Raw genomic sequence first — 15,302 nt, 5'->3', positions numbered from 1 at the left:
CCTCTCGCGCTAGAGATTGGAAATGCTGCCAAATAGACTGAAGGCCACAAGGAAACCAATGCCTAAAGCATAACTGAAATCTGCCTCTTTCGCTTTTGAAACAGAGATATCTTGCTGCTCACATAAACAGAACGAAATATGATATTTATGAAGCAAGGAATCTTCATTCAACCATAAGTACCTCCAAAACAAAGTGTTTTTTTACCATTTCTCACCAAAACTTCCTTAAAGATATGTTGGCTTCATTTTTAGCAGATCTGCCCAAACTGGAGTCATCATGCATTTTAGTTATCATATTCAAGTTCCCACCGCCACTTGACTAAGAGGCTGAGACTACCTTCAACGGTTCCCGCCAGAGACCCTCCCCTCTACCTGTAGCGGCTACAGAGTACTCCTTTTCTCTACAACGGTGCACGCTACGCCTCCCTCTATATGGTCGCTGGCTTCTCTCTCCCTCTACAGCTAGAGAGCTCCCTCTGCAGCTAGGGACGCGCCAAACGGCCCCCTTCTCTTGATATGTGTGCACACCGGTATTTATCAGTGGTGAAAAAAATATTAATAGATGATGAATGTGTATGGAAATTGATATTTTATGTTTGTAGTTGGGTATAAAGGAATGGTATAGGGGGAACCGCTGCAGAGGGAGGAGATATAGAGGAAAAGAGTGTGCTGATGTGGCGCTGTAGTGGGATATAGAGGTGCAAATTTAGGGGGAACCGCTGAAGATAGTCTGATATCAGGCAGGAGCTTCTGCCTTTCAGGAGCTTTCATTGAGGTCTCTTGCTCCTAGATTGGGAGTGCCCCGCCCCGCCCCTGGTAGTGTTTGGTCGTGTAATGTTACCTCGGTCAGAGTGATGTTGGCTTTTCTCTCTCCCAAGGGGTTGCTAACCTCTCATGGATTTGTATTCCTTTATTTTCTTTTCTTAATAAAATTATGCACATCTCTCCTGCGTGGTTGGAGGAAAAAAAGAGAAACTTCTCCACATGCATCTGCATGTTATATATCAAATTATTTGTGCCTCGTCTCTTGATTTAATCACCCCCACAGCCGCTATCTTCAGCAGATCCCCTAGCTCATCCTCTATCACATCTCTTATTTCAAATTTCACTATGTAAACAGTGTTATCTATAGTTCACGTCCTCTATTTTACGCGATCCACTGAAGACAGTCTAATTACTTAATTGCAGTCTACCAAGTCTTCAAAATCAAGAAGCACAAAGCGGTCGTATCTTGGAGAAGGCCGAAGCTGAAAGAGAATCATGGGGTGAAAATCCCTTCTATGACAAAAATTACAGACACTAAACCTCTTCAAAATCCACCTAGCAGGTTAGTGGAGTCATAATGTGAAGGCGATTTTTTTTCCAGTATGTTGTTTTGTGTCATGGTTTTCAGTTTTGAGCTTCTCCTTGACAGCTTGAAGACAACCTTTGCCCACGAGCCTCATGCAAGCTTTTTAGTTGCATCAGACTGAAGACGACCTTCCCAAATTTCTGACTCTCAGTATACTGTACCTTGTTACATCCACTGCCAGTCTGTCGCTGGACAATGATGAGTTCTAGAGCAATTGTGGACTGTGTTTGTAAATGGAGGCAGATGCTACCGTTGATCATTTTTCACTGTACGTTTCTTCCTTCTGGTTGGTTGTACGTGCTCTGCTGCAATTTCAAGCGAACAGATTTCAGCACCTCGTGACATTTCTTTTTTAGAAATTTGTTATTTATGTCAACGGATTTCTTCCAAGGTATATGTCAAGTTTCTTACCTCACGATTCAGGATATTAGATTCACGCTGAACTCCCGGTGAAGATTTGGGTTAGGCCATTAGGGTTGAGGGGTTCAGGGTGTTGTGTGGCTTCTTGGCTTCAGAGGGAGGACGCAGATCAAGGGCATGAAACCAAGAACACCTGAAGGCATCGAATACCTAAGTTGTTTAGAACTGAAAGTTCTTCCTGCAAGAATATTTAACAGCATAGGCCACCTCAGGGGCGGATCTACGATGTGGGCAAAGTGGGCTATGGTCCCACCTCAATTTTTGAAACTCTTTATACCTACCTTTTGTATATACTACAAAATAAAAAATATAAGGTACATGATACCAAATTAGATAAACACCGGGTTGACCACCATTATACCATCGACTAACCCACAAGATCTAGCCCATCATCCTAGGCCACGACCTATGTCGACTAAAACACAGAATGAGAAAGGCATCAACCGCACGTTTGTAGCATCCAACCCCCGCTTAGCGCTCGTCCTAGCGTTGTGCCCGCTGCCCAATCGGCGTCCAACAGTCAGTTCATCATCGTTGGCCTACCGCCTAGCCGCCCACCCAACCGTCTTCGCCAGCCGTTAGGACACCGTCGCTAGCTTGTAGCTCGCCTGCCATTGCCGCCAACCTATGGTCTAGCCGATAGCCCGTCATGGCCGGCTCGCCTCCACTCGGACACGGCCCCGCACTAGAGTGCAAGCTGCCACAACCACAAGATTGACAATTTAATGGTGTTTTCGATGTTTTTTTCTATATAGTTTTGTTCTTTTACTTATATTGATGCTTACTTAATACTTTTTTCTTCTAATTGTAGATTGGATTTTCTATCGATGATTTGGTGTCGCTAAAAGGATTTTTGATATCCACATTATTTTATAATTGTCATGATATTACAACTTAACTTTCATGCTATTACCAATAAGCCACTTATAGTTTAGCATTTTTTCTTGTGATTTCTCCATTGCGGATTGGCCCCGCCTAGACTTTCGTCATGCGTCTGCCACTGGGCCACCTGATTCCAGTGACCGGCAGACTCATCAACCATCTTGCAATGGAAATAGCCACTACCGGAAACAGACACTTTGTCGAGTGTCTAAAGCACTCGGCAAAGCATGAAAACACTCGACGAAGGCTTTGCTGAGTGTGACATTCGACAAAGAGAGCTCGGCGAACTGTATATCGGCAACGACTTCTTTGTCGAGTAGTTATTATCGGGCATTCGGCAAAGTCTTTTGCCGAGTGTCGCCCGGTACTCGACAAAGAAAAGGCGCCGTCACAGCGGCTGGTAACAGAGTGTATTTCTTTGTCGAGTGTTTTTCTGTGTCGAGAATCCTGCTCTCGGTAAACACGGTCATTACCGAGAGCAGGATTTTGCCGAGTGCGGTACCCGGCAAAGACTTCTTTGTCGAGTGCCCGACAGAAAGCACTCGACAAAGAGCCGGATTCCAGTAGTGAGCATTCTGAGCGACGCAGAATGGATCCAGCAATTGAAATTGGCGTTCAATGTTCGCATCACTGCTGTCGGGGACCATAATTAGGGGTACCCTCAAGGCGCCTAATTCTCAGCTGGTAACCCCCATCAGCATAAAGCTGCAAAGGCCTGATGGGCGCGATTAAGTCAGGGATCAGTCCACACGAGTGACTCGATCACGCTTTACCCGAGCCTAGCCTCGGCCAAAGGCAGCCGACCTCGAGAGACTTCCGTCTCGCCCGAGGCCCCCTTTTTATGGCGGACACATCACCGGCTCGCCCAAGGCCTTGGCTTCGATCAGAAGCAACCTTGACTAAATCACCACACCGACTGACCAAATTGCAGGGGCATTTAACGCAAAGGTGGCCTGACACCTCTATCCTGACACGCGCCCCCGGCAGAGCCGAGGTGACCGCCGTCACTCCACCGCTCCACTGGCCAGTCTGACAGAAGGACAGCGCCGCCTGCGCCACTCCGACTGCAGTGCCACTCGACAGAGTGAGTCTGACAGGCAGTCAGGCCTTGCCAAAGGCGCCACGGCGAACTCCGCTCCGCCCGACCCCAGGGCTCGGACTCGGGCTAAGACCCGGAAGACGGCGAACTCCGTTCCGCCCGACCCCAGGGCTCGGACTCGGGCTAAGACCCGGAAGACGGCGAACTCCGCTCCGCCCGACCCCAGGGCTCGGACTCGGGCTAAGACCCGGAAGACGGCGAACTCCGCTCCACCCGACCCCAGGGCTCGGACTCGGGCTAAGACCCGGAAGACGGCGAACTCCGCTCCGCCCGACCCCAGGGCTCGGACTCGGGCTAAGACCCGGAAGACGGCGAACTCCGCTCCGCCCGACCCCAGGGCTCGGACTCGGGCTAAGACCCGGAAGACGACGAAACTCCGCCTCGCCCGACCCCAGGGCTCGGACTCCGCCCTGGCCTCGGCCGAACGACTTCCGCCTCGCCCGACCCCTTGGCTCGGGCTCGGCCACGGCAACAGAAGGCAGACTCAACCTCGGCTTCGGAGGAAACCCCACGTCGCCCTGCCTAGGGCACAGACCGCCACGTCAACAGGAGGCGCCATCATCATCCCACCCCGAATCGACTCGGGTCACGGAGAACAAGACCGATGTCTCATCCGGCCAGCTCCGCCAGAGAGGCAATGATGGCGCTCCACAAGCTCTATGACGACGGCGGCCCCCAGCTCTCTTACGGAAGCAGGACAACGTCAGCAGGGACTCGACCGCTCCAACAGCTGTCCCTCCATCAGGCTCCGCCGCACCTCCGACAGCCACGACATCACGCCAGCAGGGTGCCCAGATCTCTCCGACTGCCACATTGGCATGTACCTAGGGCGCTAGCTCTCCCTCCGCTAGACACGTAGCACTCTGCTACATCCCCATTGTACACCTGGATCCTCTCCTTACGACTATAAAAGGAAGGACCAGGGCCTTCTCAGAGAAGGTTGGCCGCGCGGGACCGAGGACGGGACAGGCGCTCTCTTGGGGCCGCTCGCTTCCCTCACCCGCGTGGACGCTTGTAACCCCCCTACTGCAAGCGCACCTGACCTGGGCGCGGGACGAACACGAAGGCCGCGGGACTTCCACCTCTCTCACGCTCGGCTCCGGCCACCTCGCCTCTCCCCCCTTCGCGCTCGCCCACGCGCTCGACCCATCTGGGCTGGGGCACGCAGCACACTCACTCGTCGGCTTAGGGACCCCCCTGTCTCGAAACGCCGACAGTTGGCGCGCCAGGTAGGGGCCTGCTGCGTGCTGACGAACAGCTCCCCGTCAAGCTCCAGATGGGCAGTCTCCAGCAACCTCTCCGGCCCGGGACGGTGCTTCGTTTCGGGACTCTCGAGTTCATGTCCTTCGACGGCAGCTACGACATGACACTTCTTCCACCGCCGCGCGACTACGACAATGGCGGCCGACAACCCGCCCGCCGGCGGCGGAATCGACGACGTCTTCCCCGCGTGATGGAAGAGCAATATTCGGGCTCGCTCCGTTCTCTCCCCCGCCAACGGAGGAGGAGGCGGAGCCGTCAAGGCCAGACGGGAGGCCGCGCTTCGTCGGCCGTCGAGCGAATCGACGCCCCCGACGCCCCGACGGAAGGCACGCCGGACGTCGACCTCGCGTTCGAGACGGAGGAGAGCGCCGTCCCCCCGTGGCACGCTGACCTTGAGCAAGAAGACGACGCCGGCGCGCTCGCGGAAAGCCTGCAGGACGTCGCCCTCGAACCAGGGATGACGGCGCAACCAGTCCCCGGTGTGACTACGTCGCTCCTCGTCGACCAAAAGGTAACGACTAACTCCCATCTTGCGTCATTTCGACTCGGCCTCAACCCGCCAAACGACCTCGTTTTGGCGGGCGCTCTCATTGAGGCGAGTGCAACCCCACTGAGGTTCTGTATGCGGTCGCCTTGGGACCGACTGATGGACGTCTCGACCTGCGGGCCCTCTGGGTCCGAGGAAGATGACGATCCCAGCATCGGTTGGGATTTCTCCGGACTTGGCAACCCCAGTGCCGTGCGGGACTTCATGACCGCATGTGACTACTGTCTATCCGACTGTTCCGATGGAAGCCGCAGCCTTGGCGACGAGAGCTGCGGCCCAAGCCGCGAATGTTTCCACATCGAGCTAGGGGATCCCACCGAAGGCAACCATCTTGGCATGCCGGAGGATGGTGACCTCCCCAGGCCGGTGCCTCGCGCCGACATCCCACGGGAGCTAGCTGTGGTCCCCGCTCCGGCGGGGGGTTACGACCCACAACTCGAGCAAGTCCGCGAGGCGCAGGCTAGGCTCAACGAGGGAACAGGAGCGCTTGAGCCGATCCGTCGGGACGTCGGACAGGCATGGGTGGGCCAACCCCTGGCCGGAGAAATACGTCATCTGCCCCAAGGTCTCCAGCACCGCGTCGCCAACGATGTCAGGATCAGGCCGCCGCCCGCATCCAGCGGGGTCGGTCAGAACCTGGCAACCGCAGCAATGCTCATCCGCGCGATGCCGGAGCCGTCAACCACCGAGGGTCGGCGAATCCAGGGAGAACTCAAGAATCTCCTGGAAGGCGCTGCGGCCCGGCGGGCCGAGAGCACTGCATCCCGGAGGCAAGGATATCCCTCGGAACCTCATGCCGCGACATCCCGATTCATGCGGGAAGCCTCGGTCTACACCGGGCGCACGCGCAACACCGCGCCTGCGGCCCCGGGCCACCTCGGCAACGAGCACCATCGACGCGACCGCCGGGCTCACCTCGACGAAAGGGTGCGCCGAGGCTACCACCCCAGGCGTGGGGGGCGCTACGACAGCGGGGAGGATCGGAGTCCCTCGCCCGAACCACCCGGCCCGCAGGCCTTCAGTCGGGCCATCCGACGGGCGCCATTCCCGACCCGGTTCCGACCCCCGACTACTATCACAAAGTACTCGGGGGAAACGAGACCGGAACTGTGGCTCGCGGACTACCGCCTTGCCTGCCAACTGGGTGGAACGGATGACGACAACCTCATCATCCGCAACCTCCCCCTGTTCCTCTCCGACACTGCTCGCGCCTGGTTGGAGCACCTGCCTCCGGGGCAGATTTCCAACTGGGACGACTTGGTCCAAGCCTTCGCTGGCAATTTCCAGGGCACATACGTGCGCCCCGGGAATTCCTGGGACCTTCGAAGCTGCCGGCAACAGCCGGGGGAGTCGCTCCGGGACTACATCCGACGATTCTCGAAGCAGCGCACCGAGCTGCCCAACATCACCGACTCGGATGTCATCGGCGCGTTCCTCGCCGGCACCACTTGCCGCGACCTGGTGAGCAAGCTGGGTCGCAAAACCCCCACCAGGGCGAGCGAGCTGATGGACATCGCCACCAAGTTCGCCTCCGGCCAGGAGGCGGTCGAGGCTATCTTCCGAAAGGACAAGCAGCCCCAGGGCCGCCCATCGGAAGAAGCTCCCGAGGCGTCTGCTCCGCGCGGCGCCAAGAAGAAAGGCAAGAAGAAGTCGCAATCGAAACGCGACGCCGCCGACGCGGACCTTGTCGCCGCCGCCGAGTATAAGAACCCTCGGAAGCCCCCCGGAGGTGCGAACCTCTTCGACAAGATGCTCAAGGAGCCGTGCCCCTACCATCAGGGGCCCGTCAAGCACACCCTCGAGGAGTGCGTTATGCTTCGGCGTCATTTCCACAGGGCCGGGCCACCCGCCGAGGGTGGCAGGGCCCACGACGACGACAAGAACGAAGATCACCCAGCAGGGGGGTTCCCCGAGGTCCGCGACTGCTTCATGATCTATGGAGGGCATGCGGCGAATACCTCGGCTCGGCACCGCAAGCAAGAGCGCCGGGAGGTCTGCTCGGTGAAGGTGGCGGCGCCAGTCTACCTAGACTGGTCCGACAAGCCCATCACTTTCGACCGGGCCGACCACCCCGACCATGTGCCGAGCCCGGGGAAATACCCGCTCGTCGTCGACCCCGTTGTCGGCGATGTCAGGCTCACCAAGGTCTTGATGGACGGGGGCAGCTGCCTCAACATCATCTACGCCGAGACCCTCAAGCTTCTGCGCGTCGATCCGTCCTCCGTCCGAGCAGGCGCTGCGACCTTCCACGGGATCATCCCTGGGAAGCGCGTCCAGCCCCTCGGGCGACTCGACCTCCCAGTCTGCTTCGGAACACCCTCCAACTTCCGAAGGGAGACCCTGACGTTCGAAGTGGTCGGGTTCCGAGGAACCTACCACGCCGTGCTAGGGAGGCCATGCTACGCGAAGTTCATGGCCATCCCCAACTACACCTACCTGAAGCTCAAGATGCCGGGCCCCAACGGGGTCATCACCGTCGGCCCCACGTACAAACACGCGTTCGAATGCGACGTGGAGTGCGTGGAGTACGCCGAGGCCCTCGCCGAGTCCGAGGCCCTCATCGCCGACCTGGAGAACCTCTCCAAGGAGGTCCCAGACGTGAAGCGCCATGCCGGCAACTTCGAGCCAGCGGAGACGGTCAAGGCCGTCCCCCTCGACCCCAGTGGCGACACCACCAAGCAGATCCGGATCGGTTCCGGGCTCGACCCCAAATAGGAAGCAGTGCTCGTCGACTTTCTCCGCGCAAACGCCGACGTCTTTGCGTGGAGTCCCTCGGACATGCCCGGCATACCGAGGGATGTCGCCGAGCACTCGCTGGATATTCGGGCCGGAGCCCGACCCGTCAGGCAGCCTCTGCGCCGATTCGACGAGGAGAAGCGCAGAGCGATTGGCGAAGAGATCCACAAGCTAATGGCGGCAGGGTTCATCAAAGAGGTATTCCATCCCGAATGGCTTGCCAACCCTGTGCTTGTGAGGAAGAAAGGGGGGAAATGGCGGATGTGTGTAGACTACACTGGTCTCAACAAAGCATGTCCGAAGGTTCCCTACCCTCTGCCTCGCATCGACCAAATCGTGGATTCCACTGCTGGGTGCGAAACCCTGTCCTTCCTTGATGCCTACTCGGGGTATCACCAGATCCGGATGAAAGAGTCCGACCAGCTCGCGACTTCTTTCATCACGCCGTTCGGCATGTACTGCTATGTCACCATGCCGTTCGGCTTGAGGAATGCAGGCGCGACGTACCAGCGGTGCATGAACCATGTGTTCGGCCAACACATCGGTCGCACAGTCGAGGCCTACGTCGATGACATCGTAGTCAAGACACGGAAGGCTTCCGACCTCCTCTCCGACCTTGAAGTGACATTCCGGTGTCTCAAGGCGAAAGGAGTCAAGCTTAATCCTGAGAAGTGTGTCTTCGGGGTACCCCGAGGCATGCTCCTAGGGTTCATCGTCTCTGAGCAAGGCATCGAAGCCAACCCGGACAAGATTGCGGCCATCACCAGCATGGGACCCATCAAGGACTTAAAAGGGGTACAGAGGGTCATGGGATGCCTCGCGGCCCTGAGCCGCTTCATCTCACGCCTCGGCGAAAGAGGTCTGCCTCTGTACCGCCTCTTAAGGAAGGCCGAATGTTTCGCTTGGACCCCTGAGGCCGAGGAAGCCCTCGGCAACCTGAAGGCGCTCCTTACAAAGGCGCCAGTCTTGGTGCCGCCGGCGGACGGGGAAACCCTCTTGGTCTACGTCGCCGCGACCACTCAGGTGGTTAGCGCCGCGATTGTGGTCGAAAGGCAGGAGGAAGGGCATACATTGCCCGTTCAGAGGCCGGTCTACTTCATCAGCGAAGTGCTGTCCGAGACTAAGATCCGCTACCCACAAGTTCAAAAGCTGCTGTATGCTGTGATCCTGACAAGGCGGAAGCTACGACACTACTTCGAGTCCCATCCGGTAACTGTGGTGTCATCCTTCCCCCTGGGGGAGATCATCCAGTGCCGAGAGGCCTCGGGCAGGATCGCAAAGTGGGCGGTGGAGATCATGGGCGAAACGATCTCGTTCGCCCCTCGGAAGGCCATCAAGTCCCAAGTATTGGCGGATTTCGTGGCCGAATGGGTCGACACCCAACTGCCAACGACACCGATCCAACCGGAGCTCTAGACCATGTTTTTCGACGGGTCGCTGATGAAGACGGGGGCCGGCGCGGGCCTGCTCTTCATCTCGCCCCTCGGAAAGCACTTGCGCTACGTGCTGCGCCTCCACTTCCCGGCGTCCAACAATGTGGCCGAGTACGAAGCTCTGGTCAACGGATTGCGGATCACCATCGAGCTAGGGGTCAGACGCCTCGACGCCCGCGGTGATTCGCAGCTCGTCATCGACCAAGTCATGAAGAACTCCCACTGCCGCGACCCGAAGATGGAGGCCTACTGCGACGAGGTTCGGCGCCTGGAAGAAAAGTTCTTCGGGCTCGAGCTCAACCACATCGCTCGGCGCTACAACGAAACCGCAGACGAGCTGGCTAAGATAGCCTCGGGGCGAACGACAGTCCCCCCGGACGTCTTCTCCCGGGATCTGCATCAACCCTCCGTCAAGCTCGACGACGCGCCCGAGCCCGAGGTACCCTCGGCTCAGCCCGAGGCGCCCTCGGCCCAGCCCGAGGCGCCCTCGGCCCAGCCCGAGGTACCCTCGGCCCCCGAGGGCGGGGCATTGAACGTCGAGGAAGGGCAGAGCGGGGCCACGCCAGACCAGGATTGGCAGGCCCCGTACCTGCAATATCTCCGTCGAGGAGAGCTACCCCTCGACCAAGTCGAGGCTCGGCGGGTAGCGCGACGCGCCAAGTCATTCGTCTTGCTGGGCGACGAAGAGGAGCTCTACCATCGCAGCCCCTCGGGCATCCTTCAGCGATGCATCTCCATCGCCGAAGGTCGGGAACTGCTGCAAGAAGTACACTCGGGGGCTTGCGGCCACCACGCAGCACCCCGAGCCCTTGTTGGAAATGCTTTCCGGCAAGGCTTCTACTGGCCAACGGCGGTGGCTGACGCCACTAGAATTGTCCGCACCTGCGAAGGGTGCCAATTCTATGCGAAGCGGACACACCTGCCCGCTCAGGCTCTGCAGACAATACCCATCACCTGGCCCTTCGCTGTATGGGGTCTGGACCTCGTCGGTCCCTTGCAGAAGGCGCCCGGGGGCTACACGCACCTGCTAGTCGCCATCGACAAATTCTCCAAGTGGATCGAGGTCCGACCTCTGAACAGCATCAGGTCCGAGCAGGCGGTGGCATTCTTCACCAACATCATCCATCGCTTCGGGGTCCCGAACTCCATCATCACCGACAACGGCACCCAGTTCACCGGCAAAAAATTCTTGGATTTTTGCGAAGATCACCATATCCGGGTGGACTGGGCCGCCATGGCTCATCCCATGTCGAATGGGCAGGTAGAGCGTGCCAACGGCATGATTCTACAAGGGCTCAAGCCTCGGATCTACAACGACCTCAACAAGTTCGGCAGGCGATGGATGAAGGAACTCCCCTCGGTGGTCTGGAGCCTAAGGACGACGCCGAGTCGTGCCACGGGCTTCACGCCGTTTTTCCTGGTCTACGGGGCTGAAGCTATCTTGCCCACTGACCTGGAATACGGCTCCCCGAGGGCGAGGGCCTACACCGAACAAAGCAACCAAGCCAGCCGAGAGGAATCGCTGGACCAGCTGGAGGAAGCTCGGGACAGGGCCTTGCTACACTCGGCGCGGTACCAACAGTCCCTGCGACGCTACCACGCCCGAGGGGTCCGGTCCCGAGAACTCCAGGTGGGCGACCTGGTGCTTCGGCTGCGACAAGACGCCCGAGGGAGGCACAAGCTCACGCCCCCCTGGGAAGGGCCATTCGTCATCGCCAAAGTTCTGAAGCCCGGAACATACAAGCTGGCCAGCAATCAAGGCGAGATCTACGGCAACGCTTGGAACATCAAACAGCTACGTCGCTTCTACCCTTAAGATGTTTTCAAGTTGTTCATATACCTCGTACCTATGCAAAGTTTAGTTGTCAAGGAAGGGTCGGCCTAGCCTCGGCAAAGCCCGACCCTCCCTCGGGGGCTAAAAGGGGGGAGACCCCCTCTGCGTCGAATTTTTCCTCGAAAAAGGATCTCTTTTTAGCAGGATCTCTTTCGTGCTTCTTGACTACTTCGGAAAGCGGATCCTGGAAACGACGAGGTACACGTAAGCAGCCAAGGCTGACCGAGCCGAGGGACTCCTACGCCTCCGGGATACGGATACCTCACTCGTCCCTTTCTGCGACAAGTGACTTGCGCTCGGGTAAAGCGACTCCGTGGACCGAACGAGTCATCACGTTCGGAAGCTCTCCTGCCGAAGCAGTCCTTCAAGCTTTCTCGACTAAGTCGGGGACAGGGCCTCATGGACGGGTGAAAGTACGCGTAAGCGGCAAGGCCGACCGAGCCGAGGGATTCCCACGCCCCTGGGATACGGATACCTCACTCGTCCCTTCCGCGAAAAGCAACTCTCGCTCACACAAACATCCCTGTTACCGACAGAGTCCAGATGCTCGGAACAGGAGGAAAAAAGACGCAGCTTCGCGAGCGCGGCGAGGGCGTGTTCTTCTGGCCTCGGCGGCCGCAGAAAGCACACGCTACAAGATGATCTGATCCTGCAGGCTCGGGTCTTCACGCCGAAGGGAGTCGTAGCACCCTCGGCATCGACGACGTCTTCAGCAAAGCCCGACCCAGCCTCGGGCGGCGCCGCGGTCCAGGGGCTCCTCCGGGAATCCGGCCCGAGCAGGCGGCTCAACCGGTTACCCCTGGGGCCTCGGTCAACCGGCTTCCAAGGGCGCCAGCCCGATCCGAGGCCTCGACTGACCGACTTTGGCGTCGGCTCCGCTGACGGACAACACGGCTAGGCTCCGGCCAACCAGGTTCCCCATTCTCGAGCCAACTCCGCCTCTGTTCATACTGATATCGCTACCCCCGGCCTCGATCCACCGAAGGGCGGCCGAGGGGTCTCTTCAACTAAGCTAGAGGAGCCTCACATAACAAGGCCGAACGGGCCGAGGGATTCCTACGCCTCCGGGATACGGACACCTCACCCGTCACCTTGACACGGGGCAACTCATGCTTGGTAAAGCGGTTCAGATAATCAAACAGGCGAGACTTAGTGCTCGAAAATGAGGAAAAAACACGGCTCCGTGCCAAAATTACATACACGTTCAGGCCTCGACAGCCACAATGAACGAACTCACTGGCATACGAGATGCCACTACCAACGGAACTCTGGTTCCCTCCTCTGCAGGTACGAACAACCCCCCTCCGAAGGGGAAGGCCTGCGGAGTAACTGAAGAACGATGGGCGGCTCGCTGCCGCCCGTTCCAACCGCGACGGCCACCACCCCTGCCCCAGACAGCGAAGCAGCGTAAGCAGCAGCTTTGGGGGAGGTGTCACGGCAGAAGGGCTCCCCCCCGCTGAGGACGAGAACCAGCCATTCAGGCAGGGAGACGGGGACCCAGGGCCCCTAGCGCCCTGCATATCCTGGCATGGCTGGAGGAAGTCTCCGTGGGGCTCAAGGACGCCCTTCACCCCCGGGCGCAGGGGGAAGAAGGGGGCAGCCGACCCACGCGGAGGCGGCCCCCCGACTCGCCTCATCTTCCATCTTGGCCTGGATGACGAAAATCCTTGAGGCCGAGGGAGGAGTAGAGGCCGCGGCCTGGCCCGTTTTCCCCACCGTCGAACTAGAGGTCACCATCTTGGGTGACCGCCGGTGGCGGGGTGTGGCCAGGCTGCGTGATGAAAATCCTTGAAGCCGAACGATGGCTGAGAGGTACCAACTCCCATGGAGTTGCGTTCCTCCAACGAGGAGGCGGAAAGGCGGCGGATACCCCCCATCCGGGGGCTTGGAAGACGGGAAGACCCGACGCTTAAGGGAGGAAGAAGACATGGTTGCCTTACGAAAGGAGCCTCCCTCCTTTTAAAGGCAACTCCCCCTACGTGCGCCCCCAGGCGCCGCGGGCCGAGTCTTCTCCAACACGCTCCAAGGCCCTCCCCTGCGACTCGGGGGCTGGGTCCCGCATATCATGCAAGCCGGCTCAGGGCAGAAGAAGCTAAACCGCCGCGCATGGTGCGCACGACCGTCCAGCGGTTACAGGCGACCCCCCATTTTCGCCCAGACCAACGGGCAGAAGGAGCGGGCAGCCATGCAGGCGGCATGCAACCGCGCCAGATGGACGCGCTTCTCCGACTTCTGACACGCCAGCTTGGAACCCAGGCCCACGCGTCGAGCAATCGGCGCGCCAGTTGCTGCATGCAAGCAACCGCACCGCCACTTGTGCCACCATCGCGCCTCTTCGGTTGCGAAGCCTATGCCACGACTCGAGGCGACCCAACAGCGCCAGACTGGCGCGTCGGTCAAAGCGACCGAAAGTGGGCCGGCAGTAATAGCGGTGGCAGGCGGGCGGGCGCAGCGGTCACGTTGTCAGCCAGGCTCATGTCCCATCCTGAGACAGCAAGAGAGCCTCCTCTCACGGCGTGAAGACGGTGCACCCGTGACCCGTTCCTCGAACGGATCGCACGCGCGCAACGGCCGCCCCGCCAACCACTCGCCCCGTCGCATTAACTCCGCGGCGGGACACGCGGCGCCTCTGGTAGGAGGAGCGCGCGACGCTTCACCTTCGCCGTAATAACCGCGTCAGAAAAGGTACGCCACGTCGTCCGATTTCGTATCCTTTTCCGTTTTCCTCTTTCTCTATCTCTTGCAACAGGGACCGGGAAAGGGGGATACCCCGAAAGGGATCCTTCTCCGCGAAGGAACCGGGCTCCGAGCCCCCATTACTGATCAGGGGTTCGAAGGCTGGCCCCCCGAGGGTTCAACAGTCGCCTCAGATCGCGTGGGCCCGACACCCACTACTGGTCAGGGGTTCGAAGGCCAGCCCCCCGAAGGGCTCCATGGCCGCCTCAGGCTACTCGGGCTCCGCGCCCATTACTGATCAGGGGTTCGAAGGCTGGCCCCCGAAGGGTTCACAGTCGCCTCAGACACCGAGCGAGGGATGACCAGGGGTACGTTCGATACATAACCGAGGCTCGGGCTACGCTCCCGAGGTACCCTAGGACATTTCCGAGACCAGCGGGAACGATCTTGTAACGGAATCCCATCGGAGGGAGGCATCGAGCCCTCGGACCCCGTCGCCAGGGGACCGGGTCCGGCAAATCACCCGCAGGTACTTTTGGGCGTGCCTCTGGGCCCCTAGCCGACCCCCAACGAACGGGGCACGGACGTCCACTCGGATTACCCGCTTGCAGCTCACCGGAGACACCATGTTCGGTGCCCATCGAGGGTAACATGGCGCACTCCCCCCCTCCTCCTTGCGGAAAGGCGACGTAGGGGCGTATGTAAAAAGCCGAGTCTGTCCCTGATCGTCCTCTCGCCCTGTGCAGAGGCTCGGGGGCTGCTCTCGCAAAAACCGGCTCCGGCCAAATCGTTGACAGCGTCAACATACCAGCCCGAGAGCTTGGGCCCCGACCGTGCACCCGGGCTACGGCCAGTTCGCATGAGGGAACGACCAGACCAGCCGAAGCGTTAAGCGAAGTATTAAGACCTCGAAGGAGTGTAACCACTCCTCCGAGGCCTCGGGGGCTACACCCGGCGGGTGCGCTCGCGCGCACCCACCGGAACGAAATGCAACCGAGAAAGGCTGGTCCCCTTGCAAAAAAGTGCGACAAAAGCCTCCAAGCGAGTGCTAACACTCCCTT

The 15,302-nt window shown here is 59.1% G+C and overlaps 1 long non-coding RNA gene across 1 annotated transcript; it reads left to right on the top strand.

Moving 5' to 3' along the window:
• The first annotated feature begins 1,185 nt into the window (after positions 1 to 1,185).
• On the top strand, positions 1,186 to 1,685 carry LOC118473298 (uncharacterized). The gene is made up of 2 exons (XR_004852590.1): positions 1,186 to 1,327; positions 1,415 to 1,685. It is a non-coding gene; the product is annotated as an uncharacterized lncRNA (long non-coding RNA).
• The last annotated feature ends 13,617 nt before the right edge of the window (positions 1,686 to 15,302 follow it).

This window comes from Zea mays, chromosome 9 (assembly GCF_902167145.1).
Source record: "Zea mays cultivar B73 chromosome 9, Zm-B73-REFERENCE-NAM-5.0, whole genome shotgun sequence".
NCBI classification, from domain to species: Eukaryota; Viridiplantae; Streptophyta; class Magnoliopsida; order Poales; family Poaceae; genus Zea; species Zea mays.
This window is presented reverse-complemented; position numbering and strand designations above follow the sequence as displayed.